Source organism: Rousettus aegyptiacus, unplaced genomic scaffold (assembly GCF_014176215.1).
Source record: "Rousettus aegyptiacus isolate mRouAeg1 unplaced genomic scaffold, mRouAeg1.p scaffold_m13_p_5, whole genome shotgun sequence".
Taxonomy (NCBI): Eukaryota; Metazoa; Chordata; class Mammalia; order Chiroptera; family Pteropodidae; genus Rousettus; species Rousettus aegyptiacus.
The window spans coordinates 69,766,948-69,782,992 of NW_023416308.1; the positions used below are offsets into that span (position 1 = coordinate 69,766,948).

General features: G+C 31.5%; 1 pseudogene; it reads right to left on the minus strand.

Annotated features, from left to right (window-relative positions):
- Positions 1–4,576: 4,576 nt before the first annotated feature.
- On the minus strand, positions 4,577–4,695 carry LOC118603031 (annotated as a pseudogene).
- Positions 4,696–16,045: the final 11,350 nt, after the last annotated feature.

Genomic DNA, 16,045 nt, shown 5'->3' on the forward strand with positions numbered 1-16,045 from the left:
ACTAGTTGTGTTGTACAACTCCCTCAACTTGGGTTTATCTCATATTCCCTCATCATTCATTCAGGTAAAGCAATTTTTGACACTGGTACCATAGAATTAATACTTTACTTTTTTTTCATTGCATCATAGCAGAAAGCTAATGATATGATGTCAAATGTTTCCATAACTGTTATTGTTAACTTTAGTCACTTGATTAAAAACATGATTGCCAGGTTATTGTTTTTGCTTTTTTGTTGCACAATGGAGAAAAATGCATAAATATTTATTCTCCCTAGTGTCTCACACAAAAAAGGTAGAACAGTCTTTGATTATTTGCCATTTTTGCTTAACACTCTCTCTCTCTCTCTCTCTCTCTCTCTCTATATATATATATATATATATATGAATGAAATTACTTCATTAAAGTTCATAGATAACTTTCTCAATATATTTTTGAGACACAAATCTCCATTGCATTATATGTTATTTTTTAATAATCTTCTATGTTTGAGTAGGCAGGTCATTTCCTATATTTTGAAATTATAAACTATGCTACAATAAATATTCTAGAAAATATATATTTTTGTTTTGTTGGTCATATATCTTCAGGGCAAATTCACAGAAGTAAGATTGCTGAGTTCAAATGTAAACACTTAGAGGATTTATAGCTCTTAAAAATAGACTGGGAGTAGTCCCACAGGTTCCTACAAGAAAATGCCAGAAAAAAAATGACATTTCTTGGACCCAGGGAAAACTGAGATCTTAGGGCCAACTGAATCTGGAAAGACAGATGCATCCAGAATAAGGAGGTCCGCTTACCTAGAGTAGTAGTGTTTTGAGACGTAAACTGACATTAAAGGGAAATTTCAATAAGTTATTTGTAAGCTAAATGTACACTTTCAGGAAAGAAATGACGAGGGGCTGCAGTTGAATGAGGGTGTACATATAGTGAACATTACCTCAGGAACTTAACCCAGACCTTGTGGTGAAGATCTGAGAAAGATCCTCTCAAGGCTCTGGGAGGGGAACGGAAAGTAATCATTGTTAGTTAAGCACAGAGATTATTTATAATGATGGCAAACTCTCGGAGGAAAAAAGACTATTTCAGAGCCTTATCCAAATTTATGGAAGGTAATTTCTTCAATTTTAACCCCTTAGCCTTTCTTTCGTTAAAGGGGTGGAAAAAAGAACAGAAAAGAAAAGAAACAGTTAACAGAGTTCAGAGCTACAAGAAAATAGATCAGAAAACTGCAAACAGGAAAGGGATTAGGGAGGCAGAAGGAGTAAAAGGAAAAGTGTTGAATGGGTGAAGCATAAGATTTTTTAGGTTTGTGAATTTGATCCTGTAATAGTGGATACAAGACATTATGCATTTCTCAAAACCCATAGAACTTTACTGCACAAAGTGTAGACCTTAATATATGAAAAGTAAAAAAAAAAAAAGGAGTTCTAGGCATCACTTAATGGTATGCAGAATGTGACAAAACAAATATAAATGAATTACAATGCATGAAATACTGAAATGGGTGGAGAAAAAGATAGTGACTGATTGTATCTGGAAATTATTAGGATCTGTACAACTGAAGGCAAAGAAACAGTATGGCAGCATTGTCCTCTAGTTAAAAAAATTCACTCCAATAAGAGTATGTGTTAACGATCTGAAATTACTATATATATATATATACAGGGATTGAACAATTAAGATAATGGTGGTTACTGGGAGCCAGAATTTTTAGTTGTGAGTTTTATAGATAAGCAAGGGGAAGAGGCTAGAATAAACTATGTCCTTTAGGAGTCAAGTTGGAGGTATTGTTAACTTACATTTAGCTCAATATTGATGCAGATGATCACATAAAGAAATACTTATCATTATGTGAATGTAAGTATGCATACATATTTTTTTTGTTCTGTCATCTGATAGTGCTTAGAAACAATGATACCCCAGAGTAAAATCACAGAGTCTGCAGATATAAAAGACATGAATAATTTGGGAAACTGCATTTGAGTATATGAAAATTGTGTGAGCTTCACAATTATTCTATATTATAGAACAATTTTAAATAAAAAGTTTATGTTTTAAAAAGTGACATGTAAATTTGTCAGTATCACTACATTGCCATTGTGCAATGTACATTATTATAAGCAATGTGTGAGATTGCCCATTTTATTACTGCCTCTTTAACGGAAGTTGGTATTATACCTTTTAAACTTTGCCAATATGATAAGTGAGAAATTATATTTTAGTGTAGTTTTACTTACATTTGCATAATTGCTAGAGAGATTGAACTGTAAAAGTTTAAATCCACTTTTATACCTTTTTTGAATGTGTGATCATATATTTTTTCAATTTTTCTATGTCTATCATTTTCCACCAGTTTGTATACTTGTGATATTAGACCTTTACAAGTGATATATGTTAGAAATACTTCCTATGTATCAATCATCTTATGTTTTTTAATTTGTTTTTAACAACAAAAAAGTTTTATTTTTGAACTTTTATTGAGTCGAATGTATTAATATTTAGTTTTATTGAATCTGGATTTTGAATCTTAGAGTCTTGATCTGCAGTCAAGTAAATGGCATTTAAAATTTCTTTTTTCAATTTAAAATTATCGATTTATTAGTATAGCAAGAAAATTTTGTTCCACAACATTGATAAAAATTTGTTCTAATTTATCTTTAATTTTGTGTGTGTGTGTGTGTTTTCTATGTAGATGATCATGTAGTATGAAATAAATACAGTTTTACTTCTTTCCAGTCTGTACGTGCTGTATTTCTTTTTCTTGCTAGGAGCTCCAATACAATGTTGAACAAAGATTTGAGATTGGACATCCTTTATCCCTAATCTTGGGAGGAATCATTCAGTCTTTCTCCATTACATATAATATATGTTATAGGAGTTTTAAAGATTTCTTTATCAGGTTGAGGAAGCTTGATCTTCACATGAGAGAAGCATCACAGAAATGGGCAGTGTTTTGTACCTATGCACCCCAAGACTTTCTCAGTTCTCTGGCCCCACTGCTAGCTGTATGAACATTTCATACAGACCCATGAAAAGGGAATGTTGAGAGGATTCAGACTACCATTTTGTCTAGGGCCCTAGGAATGTCACATTAGTCTGCAATTGCCCTTTAAGAATTTGTGTAAATTTCAATTTTCTTAGTAATTTCATGGCTGCCATCTTTTCCTCTCATATTGTACCAAAAACAAAATCATATGTGTCTGGTCTCTTCACAAAGAGGTTTATTACATTTTAGAGTTCAGTTCACCTGGTGTCTTGTGATCTTAAATCCCTGATGACCTAAAAAAGGCAATAATTTTGTATATATCTGGACTTTTATCTTTGCTACTTTGGAAGTAATATTCTTTTAAAGTTGCTCATATCATATATGAAAAGAAAGCTGGCATCAATTATTTATGCCATGACTATTTTGAGCTCCTATCATGTGCCAAGCTATGCTAAATGGGTTTTTGTGGTTGAAACAGAATTAACTATCTACTTGGAATAAGAAGCCAGAGGCTTGATTACAACCCTTATTTGCTGTATAATGAATCTTAGTTACAGAGCCATTCACTGCTTCTATTTTCTTTTCCATAAAACAATGGTTACTTTGTTGTGAATATCAATTGAGACATGCAATATAAAATAGTTTGTTAAACATCTCTTAATTGGAAATATCATAAAATTATATTTGTAAAGCTATCTTTCAGTGTAACTTAAGGTTCCATGACCTGCAAGTGTTACATTCTCATAACCCTAGCAACAATGATAAGAAGATTATTAAAGGTATTAAATAATTATAAATTATTTTGAAACGTTAGGTTGGCAATAAGCTTCACATTTCGGATTCCTTTGAACACTGTCAGAAACAGTGAAAATAGTTGAAATTGCCCTGTCATTGTATATTATTTATACATTGGGTATGAAAAGAAAAAGAACTATATGAAACAAAGGTAATGGAATTTTCCTCCTGACACAAATCCTCTTGAAAAAACCAAAACAAGTGGTATAAAGATTTATTGAGCAGAGTTGTTAGAAACATAATTTCAAAACAAGAGGAGACCTTTTTTTTATAAAACTCACATTTTTACAGGTGAGAAATAAGAAGTCCAGAGAGGTTAAGTGATATATACTCAAAGTTATACAGAGAAATTACTGCACGAATAAGAGGTCACTCCACAAGTCTCCTGATTCCTAGTCCAGTGATCCAGCCAACCCATTACATCGTGCTTCTGTCATCAGATGCTCCATTGCTTTACTTTTTAAAATAAACTTTAGTTTTAGAAGTGTTTTAGATTTATGAAAATGTTTTAAAGATAGTAGAGTACATGCTATGCTGTTTCCCTTATTATTAATATCTTATGTTAATCTGATACATTTGTTAAAATTAAGTAACCAATATAGATATTATTAATTGAAATCCATACTTTATTAAGATTTACTTAGATTTTACCTAATTTCCTTTTTCTGTTTCATGATCCTATGCAAGCTACCACATTACATTATATTAAGTTGTATCTCCTTAGGACCTCTTAGCTGTGACCATTTGTTGGACATTATTTTTGATTACCTTAACATAACAGTTATTTTTTTAAATGCCTACAGTACCTAGTTTTCCTAGGTGGTCTCCCATCCAAGTAATAACCAGTCTCAACCCTGCTTAGCTTCCGAGATCAGATGAGATTAGGCACGTTCAGGACGGCATGGCTGTAGACTAGCTTAGCAGTTTGAGGAGTACTGGTTATGTATTTTGCAAAATATCTGTCAGTTGAGGTTTTCTGATGTTTTTTCCATGATTAGAGTGGGGTCATGGGTTTCGACAAGAAGGTCACGAAGGTAAAGTTCTATTTTAATCACATCATATCAAAAGTACATGCTATCCATTTGACTTAGCACTATTAAAGTTTACCCTAATGGGTAGTGTTTGTCAAATTTTCCACTGTAAGGTTATCCTTTTCATCTCTATTTCCTATACTTTGAGAGGAAATCACAATGTATTGCCTACATTAAGAAATAGGGAGTAATGCTCAACCTCCGTAAGGATGGAGCATAATCCTAAATGATTTGAAATTCCTAATGGAGGATTTGTCTTTTATTTTCCACTTGTTTATTTATTGAATTATTTATTTATATCGGTATGGCCACATGGATACTTATTTTATTTTTGGGGGTATAATTCGACACAACTTAATTTTGTTATCCCAATTATTCCAACTTTGGCCCTTCAGAGTTCTTCAGTTGTTTTCTGTCTCTTTGACATCCCATTATCATGCGTATGTATGTGTTTGAGCACTTCCTAACTTTTTGCCACTACAATATGCTCTAGGCTTATTTTGTATATTTCCTGCTATAGTCCTAGAATCAGTCATTTTCCCAAGAATTCCTCCTATTGCAAATTGATATTAAAACCAAGATCTGAACACTGTATGTGCTCATTGCTACTAGGTGTTATTGTTTCTAGGCCCTCTTAGCTGACAGGATAAGTGACACAAGGGACTATACGTATGTATATATTCATCCAGGTATCTTCGCTTATATAGAAATATTTCTATGCAATCATCTGTATAAAGATTGATTTAATGTCATTCTGACACCTCCAACTCTAATTCATTAACGTATGGTTTATTCTAGTCTCCACCTTTTCCTCATCTACAAGCCTTTCTCTTTAACAATGAAAATCCATCTTACCATCTGCTATCAATTTATTTAATTGTCCAATTCCATTATACCTGTCTAGCAATATCAGAATTATTACTTAATAGCCACATGGAGAATACTATCAACTAAAGTACATTATTTGTTGAGAGCACCTTTTGTCTTTAGTCTTAGATTTTTTTTTTTTAATTTCTAAAGGTAGTTGGGATAGCAATTTTTATCTCATCTGTTTCAGTAAAGTTGTTTTATAATTTTAAAAAATTTGCTTAGATTTTTTTCCATATTATTTTTTTCCTATTAGCATATCTTAACCTCTCAAATGATTTTTTTAATTTGCATAAGTTAAGGCCTATCTTTCCTGTTGTAAAGTTTGTAAGTATTAGAAATTGAATGGTGGTACGCATTCAACATTATATGCAGCTTTTTCAGACTGGCTTCTTTCATTTAGCAATATGCATTTAAGTTTCCTCCTTGTCTTGTTAGGGCATTGTTTTAAAATCATGGAATAGAACCATTGTATAGATGTGTCACAGTTCGTTTATTTGTTCACATGTAAAGTACATTTTGCTTGCCTCCTGTTTTTGGCAATTATGAATAAAGCTGCTATAAACATTGTGTAGATATAGTTTTCAGGGTATTTGGGTAAATACTTAGGAGCATGATTTCGGAATCATACGGTAAGAATATGTTTCATTTTATGAAAAAACTGCCAAACTGTCTTTAGAAGTGACTAACATTTTGCACTCTCTAGTGAAAAGTGAGAGTTCCTGTTGCTCCAAGTTATTGTCAGCATTTAGTATTGTCAGGTTTTGAATTTTAGTCATTTTAATAGATATGTAGTCATTCTCATTGTTATTTTAATTTGTAACATTAAATTCTGTTGAGCTTTTTTTCCATATGTTAACTTGTCATTTTTGTTTCTTTTTTGGTGAGATAAGTTTTCATATTTTTTGCCCATTTTAAATTGTATTCTGAGTTTTCTTAATGGTTAAATTTTAAGAGTTCTTTGTATATTTTGGACACAAATCTTTTATCATATGTGTCTTACAAATTGTTTCCCAGTCTGTGGCTTATCTTTTGATTTTCTTCATCGTCTTTTATTGAACATAAGGGTTTTGTTTTTGTTGTTTTTTATTTTTCAATCATGTCCAACTTAATGTTTGCCTTTCATGCATAATGTTTTAGAGTTATATCAAAAACTCATCATCAATCTAAGGTCACCTGGATATTCCCTGTGTCTGCTTCGTTTGTTTTTCATTTTATATTTAGGTGTATGAAACACTTTATTTTTTTCTAGCTAGATTATTATTATATTTTTTAGTGTATGGAATTTCCATTCTTACAGTACAATTTGTTGAAAATACTACGCTTTCTCCATTGAATTGCCTTTTTAAAATAAATTATTGGCTATATTTGCGTGGGTCTGTTTCTGCACTCTAGTCTGTTATGTTGATTTGTGCATCTGTTCTTTCATTAATACCACACTGTGTTGATTGTTGTAGTTTTAGAATAAATCTGGAAATCTAGTAATATAATTTTTTCAATTTTTTTAAAATCTTTGTTTTGGCTATTCTAAAATTTTCCTTTTTCACATACATTTTAGACTTGGTTACCAACATATATAAAATAGCTATCTGGGATATTAGGATTACACTAAATCTGTAGATCATGTTGTGGAGATCTTAACAATATGGTCTTCCAATTCATAAACCTGGAATACATCTCCCCACATTTTTAGATTTTTATTTCTTGCATCATAGTTTGTATCATATAAAACTCATGTATATTTTGTTAAATTTAAACCTATGCATTTTATTTTGGGTGCAATTCAAATGGTATTTTAATTTAAACTCAATTTTTCATTGTTCGTTGTTAATACACAGGGAAGTAATTAACTTTTTATCATTCGACAATGTATACATGCTTATTATTACTTCCAAAACTTTTATTTTTGATTCTTTGGGCTTTTCTACATAGATGATAATGACATTTATGAATGACAGTTTTATTTCTTCCTGTATCGTCTGTATGCCTTTTATTTACTTCTATTATATTATTGCACTAAAAAGAATTATCAACATGATGCTGAATAGGAATGATAAAAAAGAACATTAGCTTTTTCTTGATTCTAGGGAGGAAGCATTCAGTTTGCAGGTTTTTGCAGATATTCTTTAACAAATTTAGTAAATTTACCTCTATTCTGAGCTTCTGAGAATTTGTTTTTTCAAAATCATTAATTTGTGAAATACTTTTTCTATATTAATTAATATGGTCATGTGAGTTTTTTCATTTATCCTGTTGATGTGGTGAATTTTCCTGATGATTTTCAAATACTAAACAAACTTCGCCTACCTCTAATACATCCTACTTGCTGTTGGTAAATAATTTTTATGCCTATTTGGATGTAATATACTTATTTTCTTGAGCATTTTTGCATCAAATTTTATGAGAAATATTGGTATGTAGTTTTCCTTTCTTTAATGTGTTTATCTGATTTTGGTATAGGGGTAATAAACACCTCAGAGTGTGTTTTGGTAGTTTGTGACTTTCGATGGTTTGATACTTTTCTTTTAAGTTATCAATTTTTGGGTATAGCATTATCTATAGTATTCATTTATTATCCTTTTAAGGTCTATGTGATGACAAATGATGACCCAAATTTCATTTCTAATATTGATAATAGTTCTCTTTTCTCTTTTTTTCTTGATTAGCTAGAGTAGATGTTTATAGAATGTATTATTTTTCCTCCAAAGATACAGCTTTTCATTTGAGATTTTATTATTTTTTTCATTTCAAAATCAGTAACCAATATAATTTTTACGATTTCTTTTCTTTTGCTTACTTTAAATGTAAAGTTCTTCTTTTTGTAGTTTATTATGGTGCAGTCTTATATTACTGATTCTAGATCTTTTTTCTTCTCCAAGATAAACATTTAAAGATATAAATTTCCCTGCAAGTGTTGTTTAGGTTTATTCCTCAAGTTTTGATGTTGTATTCTTTTTTAATTTATTTAAAGTATTTTTAAGTTCTCTGAACACCTTTTGTCTTTGTGTTACTTAAAATGTATTGTTTAATCTCCAGATATTTAAGGATTTCCACCTCTTTCTCTGTGATTCTTTAGTTGAGTTCCACGGTGGTCTAAGGTCATAATTCATGTAATTTCTATTCTTGTGAACTTGTTAAATACTTCTTAAGACCCAGAATATAGTCTATCTTGGGAGCTGAAGAAGAATATATTCTGCTCTTTCAAATAGATTTTTCTATAAATGTCAGTTAGTCAAGTTGATTGATAAGGCTATTCAAGTATGTCCTTAGTGATTTTCAGCTTGCTTGATGTATCAGCTAATGAATGACCAAAGAGTGCTGGAGTTTTTGACAATGATAGTGAATATTGCTTTTTCTCCTTTCAGTTCTACTAGTTCTTGCCTCATATATTTTTATGTTCTGTTCTTAGGTGCATAGACATTTGGGACAGTTATGCCTTTATAGAAAATTAACTCTTTTATCGTTAGGTAATGCTTTATTTTTTTCCCCTGGTGATCAGCCTTGTTTTGAAGTCTGCTTTGCCTGAATTTAATATAGCTACTACAACTTTCTATTATTTTTAACATAGCATATCTTTCTCTATCACTTTACTTTTAACGTATATTTAAATGGAGTTTATTGTAGTGAACCTATAGTCTTTTTTTTTTCTTATCCTCCTTGATAATATTTTTTAATTGTTATGTTTAGATTGGTCATATCAAAGTGATAGTGATGTAATTGGATTAATATCTATCATGTTTTTAAGTATGTTCTGTTTATTGTATTTTTTATATTTTATACCTCTCATTTTAATTGAATATTTATATGATTTCATATTATTTGCTCTATTAACGTATCAGTTATACTTATGTTTAAATTTTGTATGGTTGTCCTAGAATTTATAATATACATTTTTAATTAAACTATGTCCACTACCTAATAATATTATATGTGTCATGTAGTGGAGGTATTACATGTACCTTATAACAAACATTTCCAATTCCTTTACACTTTTCTTGTGAAATTGCTGTTATTTTACTTATCATATGTTAGAACCACCAAATACAAATATTATTACTCTAAAAGTAAATTTTCTCTACATCAATTATGAGTAAGAAAAAAATGTTTTATTTTACTTTTATTTCTTCTCAAAGGCTCTTTTTGTAGATCTAAATTTCTTTTTGATTTTTCAATTACAGCTGACATTCAATATTATTTTACAGTAGTTTCAGGTGTACAGTACAGTGATTAGGTATTTATTTAATATACAAAGTGAGATATTTATGTAATATACAAAGTGATCCCCCCACTAATTCTAGTATCTACTTGGCTTCATACATAGTTATTACAATATTGTTGACTATATTCCTTATGCTGTACTTTATATCCCTGTAACTATTTTTAACTACCAATCTATACTTCTTAATCTCTTTACCTTTTCACCCAGCCCCCCAACTCTCTTCCCATCTGGCAACCATCTGTTTGTTCTCTGTATCCATGAGTCTATTTTTGTTTTGTTTGTTCATTTATTTTGTTCTTCAGATTTCACATATAAGTGAAATCACATGATATTTGTCTTGTTCTTTCTGATATACTTCACATAGTATAATACCCTCTGGGTATTTACCAAACAAAACTAAAACACTAATTTGAACATATATATGCACCCTTCTGTTCATTACAGTATTATTTGCAATAGCTAAGATATGGAAGAAACCTAAGTGCCCATCAAGAGATGATTGAATAAAGAAATTGTGGTACATATATGTAATGGAATATTACTTTGCCATAAAACATGAAATCTTACCATTTGTGACAACATGGATAGACCTAGATCTGAATTTTTAACCTGTACATCAATATTTCTTGAGGGAGTTCTCTTGGTGATTAATTTTGTTACTGTTTTTCTGAGAAAGTCTTTATTGCTCCTTCATTTTGAAGGACAATTTTACTTGATGTTGAATTTAAAAATGATGACTTTTTAAGCAATTTCAATGTCACTTCACTCTATTGTTGATTGCATAGTTTCTGATGAGGAGTCCACTGTAATTCTTATCTTTGTTCCTATATAAGTTAGGTGTCCTTCTCCACCCACTCCTCATCTTCTCTCGAGATTGTCTAATTTAATTTCTTTTTTAATATAGTATGCAAAAATGTAGATTCATTTATTATTTATCCTGCTTTGTATTTTCTAAAATACCTAGTTCTATGGTTTAGTGTCTGTCATTAGTTTGGGAAAATTATCAGCCATTAGTGCCACAAATATGTTGTCTTCCCCATTTTCTCTTTTACTTCTGGCATTAAAATTACACATATGTTACATGTTTTGACATTGTCTCTCAGTTCTTAGACATTTTGATATTTTTTTCATTTCTTTTTATCTTTCTATTTCTGTTTTGAAAGTTTCTATTGACATCTTCAAGGACACTGGTTGTTCACTTTGTCAAGTCTACTGACGATACCATGAAAAGACAGCTTTCATTTATGTTAATGTGCTTTTGATCTCTATTATTCCCTTTTAATTCTCTCTTTTATAATATCCATCTCTCTGATTCGATTACATATCTGTCTGGTATGTTTATATTTTTTATTATCGCTCTTAATATATAAATCATAGTTGTTTTAAACTCTAATATTTTAAAGTCTATGTCATATCTGAGTCTAATTATAATGCTTGATCTGTGTCTTCAAAATGTTTGTTTTTCTTGCTTTTGAGCATGCTTTGTAACTTTTGAAAGCTAGAAATGATGTATTGAATGATAGAAACTGCAGTAAATTGGGCTTTAGTGTGAGGTGTCATGTTAATCTGGCTATAAGTTGAGCATTAATAATATTTTCTGTAACTCAAAATGCCAAAGTCCTTGGGTTCCTCTAATGTAATTTTTTGTCTCCCCTGTTGTTGTTGGGTTTTCCTAAGAACTACTCCTGGAATGAATTCTGCACCTTGCAGCTCTTTTGGCTGTAATCCGTTGCTATTGTAAGGAGGTGGTAAAGTAATGGGAGAGAGGAAATATTTTATAATCTTGTAGTTTAATGTCAGTCTTTTAGTTGTCCTGTGTAGCAGGACTGTGATCTTCAAAACTTTTTGTCAGTTATCCCTCCTCTCCTTAGGTCAGCCATACTCACTAAAGGGAGGTGGAATGAAAAAAAGGCCTTTCCTCCATGACTTTGGGGAAAGTCTCTGATAAAATATTTCCTCCTGGAAAATGGATCTTTTTATGGAGAATGCTGTGGAGCACATTCACAAGGATTTTTCTTTCCTTATTCTTGCCAGAGCCACAAAGGGTTATTTATTGTATTTGGTAGGGTTTCTGGCAATAAAGTCCATAAAAGTATAGGGTCTCATTAAGACTGAAGCCCCCAAGAGATTTTTACTTTAGTCCACTCTCGGACTCTATCAATTTGTCAAATTTGCCTTTTAAGTGTTCCCCCAAGTATATGGCAGTTATCCCTGCAATGTCACTTTTTTGATGTTTTCACAAAAATTCACTTATTTCAGTTTGTTCTGTTTTTTACTGGTGTAAGAATAGAGTGTTGGCTTCCTCACTCTTAGCCCAGTAAATGTGAAAATGGAAATATCATTGTCTTTTATGTTTAAAAAAAAAATCATTTCATAATGTTTTCCATTAATAACACTTGCACTTTTTTTGTACACAGATGTTCCTTGACTTACCCACTGTAAACTGAAAATACCTTAAGTCAAAAATAAATTTAACCCTCCTAACCTACCGAATATTATAGCTTAGCCTAACCTACCTCAAATATGCTCAGAACACTTATATTGCTAACAGTGGAGTAAAATTATCTCATTGCCTCTGCTCAGCATCAAGAGAGACTATTGTACCACGTATTGCTGTCTCATGAACAAAATACAGAATTTGAAGTACAGTTTCAGCTGAATATGTATTGCTTTCACACCATTGTAAAATTGAAAAATCAAAAGTCGAACTATTGTACTTTGGGAACTGTCTGTATTTTTGTCCATTTGATGGCATCGATTTAATGTGCACATTCCTTGGTGGTTTTCCACATCACAATTTAAGGACAAAATATTATATTAATGGCCTTCTGCATGATTCTGAGTTAAATAGGATCTATCTGTATTCTTTTATAATACTCATTCCATATTTTGCTCTTTTATTTATATATTTCTTTTCCTTTCCTTATTTTCTTTCTCTACCAGATAAATCTAAGGAATCCTTCTTTCCACTGTTACAGAGACACAACAATTCTGCTTCTTATGTACTAAAGCAGAGTTGAGGAAGAGAAAGACAAGATGAGGACAATTTGAAAGGCTTATACTTTAATTAAGAGACTGATTCATATAAAAGATTTAAGCCAAGACTAATGGGCAGATGAAATTTGAAGTGACAAAATACTTAAAGTAAAAGGGACAGGGACTAAACTGGAAACAAATAATTTAATTTAGCAAGTCTATATTACCCAGTAGGTTGCAAAACCATGAGAAAGATTATGCAAGATTTAGAGAATTAAAAAAATAAATCTATTCAAATGTAAATAAATGTTATTCTATCTTATAATTTAAAATATTACTTACGTATATATGTCTTTGTCTCAAATAAAATTACATTATTGTACATATTATATTTTCATATTTCTAGGTCTGTCAGTTGCATTAAAAAGAAACTTAAATAGCTTTCAAGAGAAGTAAATAAATAGCACCGACAGCTCTTAAACTAGTTTAATTATATTTAGTACAAGAAAGATCCACAATATCACTGAAAGAGTATAATTATGTAAGCAATTTGTTATCAGATATTTTAGGTTTAAAGCAGCATTCTTTGCAAAATGCAAATACTTCCTCTATTAATGGAAGAAACATGATTTTTAAAAGCAATCTTTTCCTGATAGTTTATTACTTGAAATTTTTTTTCTATGTGGACACTAGGTGGCTTTGCGGGAAGCGAGGAGTTAAAATCTACATTTGTATTTTTCTGTCTGATTTATTTCATTTGGCATGATAATCTCAAGATCTATCCATGTTGCCATAAATGGCAGTATTTCATCTTTTCTTATGGTTATTGTATTCCATTGTATATATATATACACCACATCTTCTTTATCCAATCATCTATTGAAGGGTACTTTTGTTGTTTCCATGTCTTGGCCACTGTGAATAATGCTGTAATGAACATTGGAGTGCATATTTCTTTACAGATAAATGTTTTCAGATATTTTGGGTAGATACTAGAAGAGGATTGTTGGATCATATGATAATTCTATTCTTAGTTTTTTAAAGAATCTCCATACCATTTTTAATAGTGGCTTTTCCAATTTACATTCTGCAGCAGGGTATATGATTTCACTCATATAAAACTGAAAGCAATAAATGAACAAGACAAACAAAAACTTATAGGCACAGAAAACAGTTTAGTGGTTATCAGAGGGAAAAGGGAGAGGTAGATAAGTGTAAAAGGGGTCAAAATATGGCGAAAAAAGAAATTTAACTTTGGGTAGAGAACACACAATGCAATATGCACGTGACATATTATTTAATTGTATACTTGAAACCTATATAATTTTATTAATGTCATCCTAATAAATTTAATAAAAAATAAAATAAAATCTAGATTTCTGCACCATAATTTCTTTGTAGATCTGAATGCCCAGGAAGTGAAATGGCTTTTGCTTATAAAAACAAAGGGCTTGGAAGAAAAAAACAACAGTAAAACAAAACAAAACAATATCATTAGAGAAGTCATACTTAAGAAAATCAAGCTGGAATTTGTAGATTTGGGTTACACAATGAGCTCTTAGGAAAATGCTGAGTGACCAGGAGCAGATCACATACTCTCTTGGCTTTGTGTTCTCTACTATATTTGAACTATATAAAAGTTTATAATCATCGAGGGATTTCAACTTAAAATAGTAAAAATCACAGAAAAATCATTGCTCTCTTTCTAATAAGAAAATGGCAAATAGTCTACCAAATCATGTTTTCTGTATCCACCAGAGGCCTGGGTAATCTAGTGACATACATCCAAAGAGTTTTAAGCCACTCCAGAGAATGGTACACATTACTGATTCCTCTTTAACAGAACTGTGGGAGGATGTGGCAGCCATTATAGAAGTGTGTGGACTTAGAACAAAAGATCAGCCAGATAGTTCTCCAGAGAAATGGGTGTATTCAGGAACAACAAAGAATTGCAATTTGTAACATGCAGCAGTGGTGATCTATGTGCAAGTCCACTAAAACAAAGGAGAAGAAACTCTTTTGTAGAGCGGAAGAGGAAATTGGGAGGGCTATTACAGAGAGTTCCTGTTATGCTTCATGAGAACACCCCCTCCTGACCTTCCTACTTCATTAGTAAACAGAGATTTCTGTTTACTAATTTTTTTTCTCAAGTGGGTAGGAAAAAGAGCTAAAATTTCAGCAAATTCTTAAAGAGTAAGTTTGGTTTGAAAATTTGGAATTCTTTGGATCCCCAACCACAATAGGTAGCTGTACCAATTTAGCAGGAGAAAGACTGGGGAAGATCATCAGACATGAGAGACTTGCTCTTTGTCATTTGTTGGGCAGTCCAAAGTGTGAGAGTGAAACAGGAAAATTAATAGAAACTTAGTCAGGGTACTGCATATATACAATATATTGACCATTTCCATCTAGGGAAACAACAGCAAAATATTCCCAATTTGGACCCTGCACTAAGTAGAAAACAGAGGGTATTTGCCTCTGGAAAAGGAGCAGAACAGCTACCAGCTCTCTGAATCCTCCACTGAGTATGATTCAGGGATCATCTGCTATTGGAGAATAGGCAAGAATGCTGAAAGAGCCCTATCTCTGAGGCAAAGGCACATAGAGCCTGCTTAAATATATGACCAGAGCAGGAAATTAATGACTCAACCCAAATCTCTGTTACTCAAGAAAGTAGATCCTTGGACCAAGCACCTGGCAAGAGATATCTGCCAGTGGGGTAAGTGTATTAGCACTGAGAGGTTCCTTCTGTGGTACAGATAGGCAGGGCCTGTTGAAATCTGTGGATAAAGCCAAATCGTGAAAAACTCTTAAGCACTCCTTATACTAAATGATCAGAGGTAGTTCAAAACATTCAAAACATTAAATGTAACTAATACAAAAAAAAATGATATCCATGTTAAGTATACAGTAAATTGATCCCCACCCCTTATAACCCGAACCACCCCCCCACCCCCCCAAAATGGCAGCGTACCAATTTCAGAGTTTAAAAATTAATTGCCATAGCCTCTTACTTATGACTGGTATCACTTACCAAATTAATAAGTAAATTGTAAATAGAAAAAGCCAGAGAATAAAATTAATTTTTTTGTTTAACAAACCCCATAAAATAACTCATGCCCCAAATAACTTTACTGGTTAATTCTATCAAGGATGTAAGCAAAACATAG